This window comes from Rhinopithecus bieti, unplaced genomic scaffold (genome assembly GCF_001698545.2).
Source record: "Rhinopithecus bieti isolate Rb0 unplaced genomic scaffold, ASM169854v2 scaffold_2723, whole genome shotgun sequence".
Lineage (NCBI taxonomy): Eukaryota > Metazoa > Chordata > Mammalia > Primates > Cercopithecidae > Rhinopithecus > Rhinopithecus bieti.
Window position 1 is genome coordinate 3,394,667 of NW_016804119.1, and position 17,171 is coordinate 3,411,837.

The 17,171-nt window shown below is 43.8% G+C and overlaps 1 long non-coding RNA gene across 1 annotated transcript; it reads left to right on the forward strand.

Annotated features, from left to right (window-relative positions):
* Positions 1-1,410: 1,410 nt before the first annotated feature.
* On the forward strand, positions 1,411-17,118 carry LOC108524115 (uncharacterized). Its single transcript, XR_001883980.1, has 4 exons — positions 1,411-1,505; positions 1,842-1,947; positions 4,602-4,715; positions 17,028-17,118. It is a non-coding gene; the product is annotated as an uncharacterized LOC108524115 (long non-coding RNA).
* Positions 17,119-17,171: the final 53 nt, after the last annotated feature.

The window sequence follows — 17,171 nt, forward strand, 5'->3', positions numbered from 1 at the left end:
TGTAGTCCCAGCTACTTGGGAGGCTGAGGCAGGAGAATGGCGTAAACCCGGGAGGCGGAGCTTGCAGTGAGCTGAGATCTGGCCACTGCACTCCAGCCTGGGCGACAGAGCGAGACTCCGTCTCAAAAAAATAAAAATAAAAAATAAAATAAAATAGTACATCTGATGTCTTACAAGTATTTAAAACTTTTCTTCTTTTCTTGCTGGTGGATAATTTCTTTTGCTCTTCAAGTTTGCTCAACGTTTCTTCTGACATTGCAATCTGCTGGTGATATTATCGTGTGAATTTTTTTTTTTTTTTTTTTTTTTTGAGACGGAGTCTCGCTCTATCACCCAGGCTGGAGTGCAGTGGCCGGATCTCAGCTCACTGCAAGCTCTGCCTCCCAGGTTTATGCCATTCTCCTGCCTCAGCCTCCCGAGTAGCTGGGACTATAGGCGCCCGCCACCTCGCCCGGCTAGTTTTTTGTGTTTTTTAGTAGAGACGGGGTTTCACGGTGTTAGCCAGGATGGTCTCGATCTCCTGCCCTCGTGATCCACCCGTCTCGGCCTCCCAAAGTGCTGGGATTACAGGCTTGAGCCACCGCGCCCGGCTATCGTGTGAATTTTTAATTGTTACCGTATTTTTCAGCACGAACATTTATATTGGATTCTTTATTATATTTTCAATGTCTTTATTGAGATTTTCCTTTATGGGATTATTGCCATATTTTCCTTTAAACACTTAAATATGTCCGAAATATTTTCCTTTATGTTTTTTAATATATTTATCATACTGGCTTTGCAGCTATTGTCCGCTATTCTTCACTAGGGCGGACTCAGAGTGAGTTTTAATGACTGTTTTGTTTTCGGAGTATAATGACTCTTGGCTGTTTATTTGCAAATATGTTATTTTTGCTGCTGTTGGAACCTGAACATTTTGCATCTTCAACTCCTTTTTCCTTTTACTACTAAAATTCACAGCACATCCAGTAAGACCTGAACAGGACTGAAACCTTCAGTGTTTTTGTTGTGGCCGCCCCAGTGACATCTTGGCTTGTACAAACCTCATCCAGCCAGTTGTCTGCAGTTTCTTCTGTTTTATGGACCCTGGACTTTCTGTAAGATGGTGGTTCCCGTGGTGCTCCTGCCAAACGGCTCAGGGATGCAGCCATCTTTCCATTTTGCTCCTTAGATAGTTTCTGGCCTCTGAAAACCTACGCAGTTAGCGCAGTGTCGTGACAGTCTCTTGTAAGGAGGAAGGGAGGGTACTGGAGTCCCCCAAAAACATTTGCATTTCTTCCCACCTCCTTGAGCCATGGCAGCCGTTACGGTCACTCCCATCAGAAATGACATAATCTGCTCTATGAGGTAAAACAGCTATGTTACCTCATATAAAATGTTCAAAGCCAGAACCTGGACTTTGGGAAATGTCCCATGTCCCTCTCCGGAAGCCCGCCTCCCAGCCTCTCGGTGTTCTTAGAGATGGCGAAGGATGGGGTTGCAGCACCAGAATTCCAGAGTCGGAAGTAAGTTCTGATATGTGTTCGGCCTTTGGTAGCTGCTACTGTCGCCTTGAGAGCCTGATGCAGCGTGTGAATCCGGATGGGGAGCTTGTGGGGACCACGAAGTGGAAATGCATGTGAATGTCCGTTTTCAGGGATTTTATTTCAGTTTAGTCAGCGAGGAATATGGGTGTGAGAAAGGGACCCTTGGGAGGTCGAAGGTTAAGGTTTAGTTTTAAGAGTTTAATGACTGAGGGTCCCAAGGACAGAACTTGGGGTCTATATGTTCACTCTTCATGGGTCTCAGTAATTGAAAACTGGATGGAAAGTGTCTCTCAGTGAATGCTGTTTTTTGCTCAGGTTTGCAATTTAATGTGGGGCCCAGACACAGAGAAGCCGGAGCTAGGAAAAGGAGTGGCGTGAATGAAAGGTCTAGGGGAAGGAGTGTCAAAGGAGTGCCTCTGTGGTGAGTTTTAAATTGAATTTGAAGGCAATTTTATTTCGGAGAAGACGGGGCTTGTCTGTGTTTGAGAATGTAATGAGGCTGGAGGCTTTGAGGTGTGCAGTTGAAGGTTAGTGGTTGCTTTGAGACTAACTGGATGCTGGAAACACTTCTGTCAGTCTTTCAAGTCCAAATCTGTCCTGAAGGTTTCTATTAAAAAACTTTTGTCTTCCTACATCCACTCTTCTCATTGCACCCATAAAAATCAGAGTGGTTCAGGGTGACGAAGTGGTGTCTTTACCGAGGAGTCTTGCTCTGTCACCCAGGCTGGGGTGCAGTGGCGCGATCTGGGCTCGCTGAAACCTCCGCCTCCCAGGTTCACGCAATTCTCCTGCCTCAGGCTCCCGAGTAGCTGGAATTACAGGCGCACACCACCGCGTCCGGGTAATTTTTGTATTTTTAGTAGAGACGGGTTTCGCCATGTTGGCCAGGCTGGTCTTGAACTCCTGACCTCAGATGATCCGACTGCCTCGGCCTCCCAAAGTGCTGGGATTACAGGTGTGAGCCACCGTGCCCCACCTCACTTTCTTCAATGTTGTGTTTAGAAGCACAAACTTAGAAAAAAATTAAGTCCACTTTATTAATTTTATTTCGTTTTATGGCTCATCCTTTACTCTCGTCTCAGAATTAACCCACGTTCATGAAGATTATCTCCCTTTTTCTTCTCTAACTTTTATACTTTTACCTCTTAAACTTAGATCAATGATCTATTTTAAGTTAACTTTTGTGTATGGTTTAAGGGTCTTAACTCATTCTTCTGCATGTGGATATCCAGTTATCCCAGTGCCGCTTGTTGAAAAGACTATCCTTATTGAATTGTCTTGGCACTTTTGTCAAAAAGCTCTTAATTTTTTTTTTTTTTTTTTTTTTTTTTTTTTTTTTTTTTTTTTGAGACGGAGTCTCGCTCTGTCGCCCCAGGCTGGAGTTAATGTGGTCCGGATCTCAGCTTACTGCAGCTCCGCCCCCGGGTTTCACGCCATTTCTCCTGCCTCAGCCTCCTGAGGTAGCTGGGATCTACAGGCGCCCGCCACCTCGCGCGGCTAGTTTTTTTTTTGTATTTTAGTAGAGACTGGGGTTTCACCGTGTTAGCCAGTATGGTCTCGATTCTCCTGACCTCGTGGTCTCCACCGTCTTCGGCTCCCAAATGCTGGGATTTACAGGCTTGAGCCACCGTGCCCACCTGCTCTTAATATTTTTATACTCTCAATTCTGGTTTGCTCTTCCCTTGGCCCTTTACTAAAAGTGACCTTATCTAGGGGCCCAACCCCAATCATAGGTGCCTCCTCTTTTCCTTTAGTCTGTCATGCCAGGCTTCATCATAACTCCTTCTCGGAAATCTCTTCTTTCTTTTCTTCTTTCCTTCCTTTCTTCCTTTCTTCTCTTCCTCTTCTTTCTTCTTCCTTCTTCTTCTTCTTCCTCTTCTCTTCTTTCTTCTTCTTTAAATAATAATTATGTTTTCTAGGCCAGCGTGGTGGCTCACGCCTGTAATCCCAGCACTTGGGAAGCTGAGGCAGGGCAGATCACGAGGGGTCAGGAGATCGAGACCATCATGCCAACATGGTGAACCCCGTCTCTACTAAAAATACAAAAATTAGCCGGGCGTGGTGGCGCGTGTCTGTATCCCAGTACTAGGGGGACTGTTTTTTTTTTTTTTCAGGCAGGAGAATCGCTTTGAACCGGGAAGGCAGAGGTTGCAGCTGAGCCGAGATCTTGCATTGGAACTCCAGCCTCGAGGATAGAGCAGAGACTGCCACCTCAAGAAAATTATAATTATTTTTTCTTCTTCACCCCCACCCCAATTACTTTTACTATTTTTCTGTTCTTTAAAAACCTCTTCGGCGGGCGCGGTGGCTCAGCCTGTAATCCCAGCCTTTGGGGACCGAACGGCCGAATCACAAGGTCAGGAGATCGAGACCATCCTGCTTAACCGTGTGAAACCCCATCTCTTACTGAAAAATACAAAAACTAGCTGGGCGAGGTGGCGGGCGCCTGTAGTCCCAGCTACTCGGCGGCTGAGGCAGGGAATGGCAGTGAACCCGAAAGGCGAGCTTGCAGTAGCCGAGATCTGGCCACTGCACTCCAGGTTTGGGCGACAGAGGCAAGGACTCCGTCTCAAAAAAAAAAAAAAAAAAAAAAAAAAAACTCTCTTCCTGCAAGCTGTTTTTCGCCAGACGCTTTCCCGTGGGTGTTTGCCTACCTGATGTGTTGCCTTTTCCCTTTCTACCTGATACATTAGCTTTTCCATTTCCAATTCATTCTCTGGGATACCCACACCTGGCTGCACTGTTACTTGTCTTTTTCAAAACCTTTTTTTTTTTTTAATTTAACCAAGTGGATGGCAAAGTGCTAAAGGAAATTTAGCTTGCCCCATATTTGCCTGATAAAGCTTGAGTCTCTGAAAATCTGCCCCTTTTCGCAAGACTTTAAGTGCCAGGAAATGAGGCGATTTCAGTGACTTCTCATCTTCCCTGGCTGCTGGCTCAAAAACCTGCCATTGCCTCTGTACGTCCGATTTTCAAACATGGCTGCCGTCATGGAGCTACGGCTATGGGCGCGGCCATATTACAGCCTAGGAAACGCCGTAAATGCGGTTGTCCTTGCTCTTTTAAACATTTTAGGTTCCTCTCGGCCGCCGTAGGTGGACCATAAACCTGTGCGAGGACTCCAGAAGTAGAAGCAGTTTACGGAAGTGTAACGTTGAGGCCTTCCTTGTGGATCTGGAGAAAATAGAGGTCAGTGTGTGGTTTTGTCTCTGAAAGTTTTTTGTCCCAGTTCAGGTTTTGTCTCAGTGGAAGGTTTGGGAGGTCTGAGGACGTGGTGTATCCTGGACCACGTAGTGTTTCGCAGGAAGACCGGGGAGCGCCGGGGTGCAGCCATTTGGGAGATACCTGGTGGGAGTCTGTGATCCCCCTGTCTGTGGGCCGCGTGCCTTTGGTGTGAGTACAGTGACTAAGGGTCTGTGGTGATCAACGACCGTGTCCTAACTGTCAAGTTATGGATCTCTCTGCTTGTAAAGGATGGAGGTGGCGCTTAGGATCGATGCAGCGTCTGCTTCGGGTTCAGGATTTAATTTGGGACTCAGTGATGTTGGAGTCGTGGAGGATGTCCTTCACTGGAGAGTGTCTGGTCTGTGGTTCGGATGAGGAAGAGGCATGGGGCCAGTGTCTGTTGTACAAAGGCTTGTGAGGGCTGAAGCTTTCAAGACTTTGGAGCCTTGGGTTCTGGGTTTAGGTTCGAACCTTGGTTACTGGGGCAAAAGGCGACACAGCCCCCAGCATTAGTTCGAAACCATGTATCTACTCTTCTGATCCTTGAAGTGGCTATTTACAGACTGGGGGGTCAAGTTCAGTCATACCCTCCAATTATATATTGTCTATGACTGCAAAGGCAGCGTTGAGTTGTTGTGACAGAGACCTCATGGCCGGCAAAATCGAAAATTTTGCCAACTTCTGCATTCACTTCTTTTATTTTTTATTTTATTTTATTTTTTATTTTTGAGACGGAGTTTCACTTTCGTCTCCCAGGCTGGAGTGCAGTGGCACAATCTCGGCTCACTGCAACCTCTGCCTCCCGGGTTCAAGCAATTCTTCTGCCTCAGCCTCCCGAGTAGCTGGGATTACAGGCGCACGCCACCACGCCCGGCTAGTTTTGTATTTTTAGTAGAGACGGGGTTTTACCACGTTGGCCAGGCTGGTCTCGAACTCCTGACCTCCGGTGTTCCGCCCGCCTCGGCCTTCCAAAGTGCTGAGATTACAGGCATGAGCCACCGCGCCCGGCCTTAACTTCTTAATATATAGTGACAGTGGTGCTTGCCCGTCTTATATTCACACTTTCTTATCAGAATCTCCATTTTGTGAAGTATTCATCCCCGGGCTAGGTGACCCAAATCCCAGTTTCTTAGTAAGGCCTGGTTGGTCTTAGCCAATCTTGGTGATTGCAGTTGCCATTGCTAGTGATAGGTTTGACATGGAAATGAGCTTAGGCATATGGTGCAATTCTAGCCAACTATATATGCGGAAAGCTGCCTGGGAGTTTCTGAGGGAGCATTTTCTTTTTTAAATATGTAATTTCTTGAATCTCGTTTTCCATATCGCCTGAGAATAACCTTAATTTTCTGTCTTACTTTGTAATGCTTGTAATTCATTCTTATCTTAATGCATTGGCTCAACTTTCCAATACAAAGTAGGAAAATAGGGTGTTAGTGGACATTCACCCATTGTATTGTCTGGAGTTAACACCTTTCCTGGAGGTAAAGTGTTTGGTATCGTTGATCTCTTCCTTTACTTTGTTAATTTTTCTAGATTTATATATTTTAAATGTACAATTTAATTATCATGGAGGCAATATATGTATAAGCAATCATTGCCCAGGTCAAGAAATAGAACATGGTTAGCACACCAGTGGTGTTCTGTGAGCCTTTTTCCATCCTCACACCGAAAAGTATTTTAGGCTTTTCTTTATATAATTAATCATTATTTATCACTGTAGTTAATACAGTTTTGCCTGTTGTAAACTCTATATATCAATGGAATTGTACATCATTGTTTTTTTGTGTCAGCCTTCTTTTACCCATTATTGGTGAGGGTCTTTCCTGTTGCATCTGAGTATATTTTCTTTGCTCAATGACAGCGATCAGGCAAATTTACAGTAAATATTTTAGGGCTTGCAGGCTACATATGGTCTCTTGCATATGCTAATTTGCTTTTTGTTTTACAGTCCTTTAAAAATATAAAAGCATTCTTGCAGGCTGGGCCAAAAGTATAATAGGTTTTCTATCACGTTCCATTATGTAAAATATAGCAGGTTTTTTCTATTATTAATTACATTTGTATTGCCTAAACCTTGTATTATTATGAATAATGCATCTGTGAAAATTTGTGTAAATGTCCTTTGGTTCATATGTGCTCTCATTTGGGGGAGGCAGAGATATATACCTAGATGCGCACCTCAGAGTAAAATTGCTGCTTCATAGGGTGTGTATAACTTCAGTCAAAATAAGCGTCAAACTGTTTTCTAAAGTGGTTGTTCCCCTAGCAGAATAGAGTGCTTTATAGGGTGCTTTATGTGACCTTAAAATATCTGGCCATACCCTAATAACATTGAGAGATTCTCCTAAATTAATCTTCTTTAAAGCTTTATTGATATGTTTCTACCATTGAAATTGACAGTTGATCCTAAATGGTTTTTGTGTATGTTGTGAGGGGGGGTTTAACCTTCTGTCCCCATCTCCAGTACCATTTATTGATTTTTTTTTCTTTTTTTTTTTTTGATAGAGTCTTGCTCTTGTCGCCCAGGCTGGAGTGTAGTGGCGCGATCTTGGCTCAACTGCAACCTCCGCCTTCTGGGCTCAAGTGATTCTTGTGCCACAGCCTACCGAGTAGCTGGGATTACCAGCATGCACCACCTTGCCCGGCTACTTTTTGTATTTTTAGTAGAGCCGGGGTTTCACCGTGATGGCCAGGCTGGTCTCGAACTCTGGCCTCAAGTGATCCACCTGCCTGAAGGGAGCCTGCCCCTCCACACCTGTGGAGACTGAGAAAAGAACTACGACACAGAGACAAAGTATAGAGGAAGAAAAGTGGACCCAGGGCACCGGTGTTCAGTATACAGTGGACCCGCACCGGCACTGGTCTCTGAGTTTTCTTGTATTTATTGCTTACTATTTTTACTATCTTTGTGAGGGGAATGTGGCGGGACTATAGGGTAATGGTGGGGAGAAGGTCAGTAGGAAAACATGTGAGTAAAGGACTCTGTGTTATAAATAAGTGTAAGGAAAGGTCTTGTGTCTTGTATACATAGCCCAGATTTATGTTTGACTTTACACAAACATCTTAGTGTAGTAAAGAGTAGTATTGCTGCCAGTATGTTTCACCTTTAGTCATAAGGTGGTTTTCTCCTATCTTAGTAAATAGAATGTACGATCACATTTTACACTGAGACATCCCATTCCCAGGGACGAGCAGGAGACAGATGCCTTTCTCTTATTTTAACTGTAAAGAGGCCTTTCTCTTTTACTAATCCTCCTCAGCACAGACCCTTTACGGGTGTTGGGCTGGGGGACGGTCAGGTCTTGCGCTTCCCACAAGGTCATATGTCAGGCTTTCTTCAGTGGGGGAAACCTTGGACAATACGCAGGCTTTTTTGGGCAGAGGTCCCTGTGGCCTCCCGCAGTGTATTGTGTCCCTGAGTACTCAAGACTGGAGAATGGCGATGACTTTTACCAAGCATACTGCCTGCAAACACATTTTTAACAAAGCACATCCTGCACAGCCCTAAATTCATTAAACCTTGAGTCAATACAGCATGTTTCTGCAAGCTCAGGGTTGGGGCTAGGGTTACAGATTAACAGTGTCTCAAGGCAGAAGAATTTTTCTTAGTACAGATTAAAATGGAGTTTCTTATGTCTTCGTCTTTCTACATAGACACAGTAACAGTCTGATCTCTGTTTCTTTCCCCCACACCTGCCTCAGCCTCCCAAAGTGCTAGGATTACAGGCACGAGCCACAGCACCCTCAGTTCTATTTATTGAAAAGACAGCCTTTATCACTTCCCTGTAGTGCTGTCGTTGTCATTGAGTCTCTATATGTGGTTAATTCCACTTATAAGGATTTTATTCTGTTCCTTTGTCCTATTTGTCCATTATTGTACTAATATTGTGCTGTCCTAATTAAGGTACCTTTATAAGTCCTCATAACTGATATGGCAAGTCTTCTAACTTTTTTTCAAACTGAAAAAAAAAGTTTATAGCTATTTAAACTATTCATTATCAGTTTGGGATTTTGACTGTGATTTCATTGAATCTGTAGATTTGGGAGACTTGATATTTTAAAAATGCTTCGTTTTCCAGCCCATCTTTATAGTACATCTTTGAATTTATTTAAAACTGTTAAAATTTATTTCAGTATTTCTAATTTTAAAAATATATTTGAGTTCTTCTAAATGATATTGTTTATGTCAACCTAAAAGAGGAAACTGCACAAAATATAATTTTAAAGAGTTTACTTGAGCCGAAATGAGGACAGCTGCCTGGGAAAATGCTTTCAGGTTGCCTTGGTAAGTGCTCTGTTAGGATTTTGTTACAAGCAGGTTTTAAAGGCAAGAGGGAACAAATCATGAGCTGACATAAAGTTGTTTGGCAAGAATTCTCATTGGTTTACAGAAATAACATCAATTAGTGATTGGCTATACATTGTTAACTATGGGGTTTTATGAGTTATCATTTCCAGTGAATGGCATTTTATGGCTACTTGGTGTGAGTTCGTCTAGAGCCTACATACAAGTGGCTTTAAGAGATGATTATTTAGCTTGAGGGGGAAATGAGATGTGACTGTAGTCACATTAAATTTTTTTTTTTAGTTTTTAATTTTTTCTTTTCTTTTTTTTTTCAGGGGAACCCCTATCAGAAAGACTGCTGTCACATTTTAATGCCTCTCTAGACCTGATAATTTAAAGGGAGTCAGATTCCTCAGATTAAAAGTTTCATTTCTTTCTCATGTATAAATTTTATTTTGTTTGTTGATGGTCTGTTTGTTCTGTCAGTTACTAGGAGAGGTCTGTTAAAGTCTTCTTTTAGTCTGAATTTTCTATTTCTTGTTTTTGGTTCTATTTTTTGCTGTATACATTTCAAGACTGTTGTTAGGGGTGTAGATGTGAAGTATTTCTATGAATGAAGAGCCAAATCGCACCTCTTTTCAGTGAGCATTGTTTCTCTTTCTCTCTGATAATTCTTTAGGATTTCTGGTCAGTTTTGTCTAAGATATAGTTATAACAGATTATCTTTCATTACTCTCTCTGTGACATATTGTCTCCAACCTTTTATTCTCAAACTTCCCATATCATTTTGTTTCAGACATATCAACTATAATAACTGCATGTGGGGAGGCCAAGGCGGGTGTATCATGAGGTCAGGAGTTCAAGGCCAGCCTGACCAAGATGGTGAAACCCCATCTCTACTAAAAATACAAAAAATAGCCAGGTGTGGTGGCGGGCTGTAACCCACATGGACCTATGGGACTGAACAAAGCGGGGGCAAACGCGGGAATAAAGACAAGAGACAAAAGAGTATATTTTGAAGAAGGGGTCAGGGGCCACCTTGCCTCTAGTGGACAGGGGCCCTGAGCTTTACACAGCCCTCCGTATTAGGCAAAAGACATAGTGAGAAGGGTGGGGGGTGGGGTGAAAGAGGGGTCAGCTGCTCAGTCCGGAGCAGGCTTGCAAGACTGCGTTCTCTAGATGTTACAGTAGATAACCTCGGTGCCAGGGAGTGATTACCTCCAGCAAACCTTCTGTCGGCGGGAGCAGTCCGCAGGCGCAGTTGTGAGTGTGCTCACATCCTCCATTCATGGAAAACCCTTTGCTCTTTGATCATATAGCCTCCAGTGGAATGCTGAGTTGGTCACGTCCCTGGGGCTTTTGGCTCCCTGCATAGCCCCCTTTCTGTTTATGTATTAATTGAAAGAATGTAAGGCCAGGCTGGGCAGCTCTCATTCTCCGATTGGCAGTCCATCCGATTTTACAGACTGTGAACAGAAGACAGAGACGAAACAACATTATTCCAAGAACTACATGTTAGATGTTACTGTGGTACTTTAGATAGGTCCAAGGGTTGAGGTTCTCCAGGCCTTCCTGGAATTTGGTCCAGTCTTCTAAAGAAGGCTGAAATTCTTGAGTTTGCCTATTTAAATCAAGAATTTTGTTTTGTAATTCACCAATATCAAAGGTGAGGTTGGAAGGCCGGGCGCGGTGGCTCAAGCCTGTAATCCCAGCACTTTGGGAGGCCGAGACGGGCGGATCACAAGGTCAGGAGATCGAGACCATCCTGGCTAACACAGTGAAACCCCGTCTCTACTAAAAAATACAAAAAAAACTAGCCGGGCGCGGTGGCCGGCGCCTGTAGTCCCAGCTACTCGGGAGGCTGAGGCAGGAGAATGGCGTGAACCCGGGAGGCGGAGCTTGCAGTGAGCTGAGATCCGGCCACTGCACTCCAGCCTGGGCGACAGAGCAAGACTCCGTCTCAAAAAAAAAAAAAAAAAAGTGAGGTTGGATGTGAAAGCTCCCTGCAAATGAGCGTTCACGAGATCCCATGGGTACTCACTTTGGTTGTATTCTAAGTTGGTTACACAAATATGAGTGTGATTAAAATGATGACACAATTGCTGCAACTGCAAGCTTTGTACTTGTTCCCCTAACCACAGAACCGTGAATTTCAACATTGCCACTTCAGTTTGTAACTCAGTGTTAATTTTATTCTGAAGTAACCACGCTTGGTTGGCTGTGCATGTCCAGTTCTCCACATACTGAGCTGTTTTAATAGAATTATGCAAAGCTACAGAAGATATCACAGCGGAAGTTATTAGTGTGACCAAGGAAACAATAGCAAAAATTATCATGCCTAAGGCTCTATGGACACAATGAGTAAGCTGAGTTAGAAGTCTCACAAAATGCAAAGCAGGTGTGGCAGCCCATGGCTCCGACAGATCAACAGGAATCCACAGCCCAGGGATGCGACCTAAAAATCATCAATGTAGAGATATTATGTGTTCACAATGTGCTATGATTAATGCAGTGATACAACTGGCAAGCTTTACAGGTCAACTGGGTGTTGTTTACCTGGAGCTGGTCCTTCTTAGGTGCCAAAAAGACATAAGGATTAAAAACACAAACTGTAAATTGGTGATATGCCTTACAAATGCAACATTAAGACTGTGTCGCTTACTATTGCTATTATGAGTGTTCCAATCCAGATGTTGCCATTCATAAACGGGAGTGCTGCCTTCCATATCGTTTCTTGAACTGGTCCTTTCCTCCCCAGATAATGCCACTGAGGAAGAGGTGGGCTAACGCCTGCTCCATGCCAAGCAATCTGAGCGGATGACTGGAATTGGATCCTGGTGTTGTATAAAGAAGAAGCATTAAAAGCTTGCCACCAATGCCAGTGAAGTTTGTGCCATGATTTCTGACTTTCACCTTTTCCATCTAATTGACTTTTAGGTCCCCAATCCACAATGTCTCCAGTTTAGCATAGATTGTTTACTAGTCAGTGGACCAAGATGCTGGGTCCAGGGAGTGGGGTAGGAACTATTGAATAGAATCTATTCTGTATAATCAGCACAGTTAGGGCGACTGGATGGGGAATGGTTGGTTAGCACACCAGTTACATTAACCCAACCAAGACTTAATAAGTGCATGGTTTTTCCGTAGTGACTCAACCATGTTTGAGCTTGAATTGTAAGACAGCTGTGGCTGAGCGACATCTTTGTGGTGATACACAAAGGGAGTCCTTCCAGTGGAGCGGTGTAATTAATGACATTGTTCTGAGAGTCTAAATGTTCTATGTCAGGGGGAGTGAGGGGTCCTGGAGCTGACTCTCCCTGATCGTGATAAATCTTCGGAGGAGTGAGCTCCAAAGTACAGGCCGTACTACTGGGAGATGGGAACATATGCCCAATATGTTTTTGCCTGTGCACAGGGAAAACATACCACACAGGACATTATGGCTAGCATGGCCAAGAACGTGGAATCAGGGGTTTTTGCCTATCCCTGACACTCCAGTAGTTTCTTAGCTTCCTACGTGGTTTTCTTGAGTTGTCCCCACGTTATGGGGGTTGATGTCATCGTGACTCCAGTCGGCCTTTTCTCCATCTTTGCACTCAGGCTTAGCTGATTCATGGCTCGTATAGGAGGGACTGGGCCCATGGTTGGCCACCTGGGTCCCTCCAGTCTCCCATTCCATGGTCGCACGCACCTTGAGGGCACCACATGGCTTGTCCATCTCCTGTAAAACACAAGCATATGCTCATCCCCATGTCAGTAAATCCACTGGGCCTTTCCATTGTCCTTCTTATGGGGATTTCCATAACACTTTCGGATAAACTTTCCTCTTTTCCTCCAACAGTTGCCAATGTCTTTCTGCTGGAGTCTTACCATCCGTACCAGGAGTCAGAAAATTTAAAGTAAATAAGGCTAAGTATAGTTTTGATTGAGGTGGTAGCTGGCCTCCTATACCCCCTTTTAGTCTTTTCAACATGCAGTGTAATGTTTGATGTGCCCATCCTGTACATTTTACTGACACATCAGCTCCTGTATACATAAGCCCATAAAATGTCTTTAATTTGTACTACACAGGTAGGTCTATTAGAGGCAATGGGTTGGCATAGATAGATTTCCCGTGTAGCTGTGCTCCCAAACCCTTTATTTCCTCATTTCTCTTTTCGTGGGGAAGGGTGTAATTCACAGGGAATAAGCAATAATGGAGCAATATATTCTCCTGGTTCAAAAACCCAAAGATCTTGTGACATTAAAACTACTTGAATTTCTCCTTCATAATCGGAGTCTATCACTCCTGGGACTACAGTGATGCCTTGCAAGTTAAGGCGGCTTTTGCCTAAAATTAGTCCCATGTGTCCTGTTGGTAAAGGTCACCAAATACCAGTGGGAACTTTGATAGGTTTGTCTTCCCTAACTAATGTGATTCTTTCTCTGGTGGGTTGATCTAATCCTGCACTTCCTGGTGTTCCTGGGTTGAGGGAGTCAATGTGCCTCCAGGAACGCATCCCTGAAAGCGGGTTGTGATCTGCACTGGGAATACCCTCATTGTTTGAAGGGCCCGGGTCCAGGCCCCTGTCTCCTTTGCGGCCGGGGGTGGGGGGAGCGGGCGGCGGTGGGGGTGGGGTGCCTTTCTGATGAAATTTTGAGCAGCACTAGTTAGCCCAGTGATTTCCTTTGTTACAGTGAGGACAGAGTCCTGGTGTTTTCTGCTGGGGAGTGAACTGCATTGTAATATCCTTTCTGTCCTGAGATCTGGTAGCATTCCTTTTTTAAATGTCCAGTTTTTCCACAATTATAATATTTTCCCATTTTAGGGTTTGACCCTTGGCTCCTTTTAGATTTGTCAACTGCTAAATTAGTCATTGCTTATGCTAACATTGCAGGTTGATGAAACTGAGTTCCTATATCCTGACAAGCTCTGAGAAAATTTCCCAAGATTTTTGTACCCCTCACCAGTGCCAGTGCACGTTTACAATCCACGTTTGCATTCTCAAAAGCTAAAGTTAAGGTTAGCATTTCTGCAGCCGTAGTACGAGGAATCTAATGCTTCACTGCCTTTTGTAATCTTGCAAGAAATTGTGCATAGGGTTCCTGTGACCCTTGCATGATATATAAAAAAGATCGTGCTGCGACTCCCTCTTCAGGATTGTGGCCCGGGCGTGTTTAGCGGCCTGTGCACACTGCTGATAAGCAGCATCAGGGAGTGCCATTTGATGTTCTAGGTCTGAATAAGGGCCGATACCTAACAGCGTATCCTCTTTAATGTCTCCATATCCAGCAACACGGTTCTGTTTAGCCTGGTCTGCACACATTTCTTGCCATTTTAAATTCCATGTCAGATATGCACTAGTAGACAAGCAAGTTCACGCCAAGTGTCTCACATCAAAGGGTAAAAGACACATAGCACCAAACACAGATTCTAGCAGTCCTAAGGTGAATGGGCTCTGTATGCCATTATTTCCCACACTCGCTTTTAATTCCTTCAGCAACTTAAACTCCAGTGGGGTGTGTTCATGAATAACCTGCTGTGGATTGTTTGGATCAGGCCTTATGGAAATAGGAAAAGCACAAGGTCCTAAGGGCTCTCGAGCTATGACAGCAGAACATAAAATTCTTTGTATTGGGGTTTCTATTTCTGCCACCGAAGAAGGCTGTATAGATGTTTCTGCAACTGGAGTAGGCCGTATAGGCCAATTTTTATCCTCCCTCTCCTGTTTTTTTATTTTCAATTGGAACTGTGGGTGGGGTAACAGATTCTTTCAGATTTTTAGATTCAGCCTGCTGTCCCGCAGAATAATAATGAGATAATGGCAGAAGTACAGTACGAACTAACTTCAAGTAGATAAAACAGAAGAATTAACTTTAAAACCTTTTTGATGAGCCTGTTTTAATCCTTCGCCTGCTCTGTCCCACTTTTCCACATCAAGAGCGCCTCCCTGTGGAAACCATGGGTTATGCATAATAACCTTTTGTGGCTTCTGCAGGAGGTTAGTTAGTGTCTGCGAATTAACCTGAGCTCCAGACTGCCTCGACAGAACTTTAAGCAACTGCACATAATGTTTGTCTTCAGTAGACAGATTCTTTCCCTTGTTACCCTGATTCAGAAAATTTTCCAGTACTTCTTTAAAGCACTGTTCCCAGTGCCTCTTCAGGGCACTGACCTTATATCCACTGCCAGCAGACTCATCGCGGGGTCCCCGTTCACCTTGTCCATTTCAGTTCCCCTGCTCCAGCAGACCTTCATTCACATCCTTGAAGTCCCATGTTCGGACGCCACTAGTTGGGTGTCCTTGGAGTGCCTGTTCTGAGTTGCCATTTGTAACCTGCTCCGACCTAGGTGGACTGAACAAAGGGGGGCGAACGTGGGAATAAAGACAAGAGACAAAAGAGTATATTTGTATGAAGGGATCAGGGGGCATCTTGCCTCTAGTGGACAAGGGCCCTGAGCTTTACACAGTCCTCCATATTTATTAGGCAAAAGAGATAGTGAGAAGGTGGGGTGGAAGAAGGGGTCAGCTGCTCAGTCCAGAGTAGGGTTTGCAAGACTACATTCTCTAGATGTTGCAGTAGTAACCTCGGTGCCAGGGAGTGATTGCCTCCAGCAAACCTTCTGTCGGCGGGAGCATTCGTGAGTTTGCTCACATCCTGCATTCATGATAAGCAGTTTGCTATTTGATCATTTGAACGCTGAGGCTGAGGTTGCAGTGAGCCAAAATCGCACCATTGCACTCCAGCCTGGGCAACAGAGCAAGACTCCATCTAAAAAAAAAATAAAAAATAAAAAACCCAGATGTTATTTGATTTTAATTTTTAATCCATTCTAACAGTTTTGAGGCATTTATATTTAAGGTAATTAACTGGAATCCATGTTCTGTTTTTACTTAGCATAAATTCTTAATGTAATGTAATTTTCTTAGTACATTTTATTTTAAAACAGCTATCTAAATGCGTTGTATTTGCTCTTTTTGCTCTCTGTTTTTGATTCTCTTCTTTTAGATGATTTTCTTACTATTGTTTTTCCCCCTTTTGTTGGCTTGGAAATTATGTACTTTAAAACAATTACTAGGTTGTTGTTGTTTTGTGTGTGTGTGTGTGTGTGTGAGAGAGAGAGAGAGTTTTGTTCTTTTTGCCCTGGCTGGAGTGCAATGGCACAGTCTTGTCTCATGCAACCTCCGTCTCCCGGGTTCAAGTGATTCTCCTACCTCAGCTTCCGGAATGACTGTATTTTTAGTAGAGATGGGGTTTCACCATGTTGGCCAGGCTGGTCTCAAACTCCTGATGTCAAGTGATCCGCCCGCCTCGGCATCCCAAAGTGCTGGGATTACAGGCCTGAGCCACTGTGCCTGGACTTAGTAGTTTTAATTGTAACACTAGAGATTACATGTAGTGTGCAACCTTTGTCATATTCTTCTGCTAATTAGGACTTTTCCATTCTACAGAAACCTTAGAGCACATCAACTTCATTTACCACCTAATTTATCCAGTAAATTATTGTGTATTTTAGCTATTTATGTATTTAAAACCTCCTAAAATATTGTCACTACTGTTTTTATGACAATGCTGATGATTTGCCCAGTACATTGGCTTTCAAACTGAAGTACATGTCCTCACAGGGTGTATGTACAAAGACTTTTGAAGAGGTGTGTGAACACACATGATTTAAATGAAAACAGACCAGCTCCTCTTCTTGCTGATTGTCTCTTTTCTAAAACTAATCTGCCTGAGAGTTCAGCAGCTCCTGAGGCATGGTGCTGTGGTGGGTCTCATTTCCTGCATGCCTTCACAGTCCTTTCACAGAAACGTCACAGAGGAAAGGCATACTTCCACCACAATAAGAATCCTCGATATTATTGGCCAGAGGGATAAAATCTTCTGGGGCTCCAAATAAAGGTATAGTTAACTATGTTGGGAGCATTGTTTTAAGATGAGTGCCTAGGAGCAGTGACAGTATCTGGGCCCAGAGAAAATGTACCACTTACATCGAATTTGTTCTTCAGCCCACAGGTACTGACTCCTCAGGAGAAAAAGCATCACCCGAAGAGGGAGGAAGTGGATTTGGGTATCATCATTTCTTTTTTTTTTTTTTTTTTTTTTCTGAGACGGAGTCTCGCTCTGTGGCCTGGGCTGGAGTTCAGTGGCCG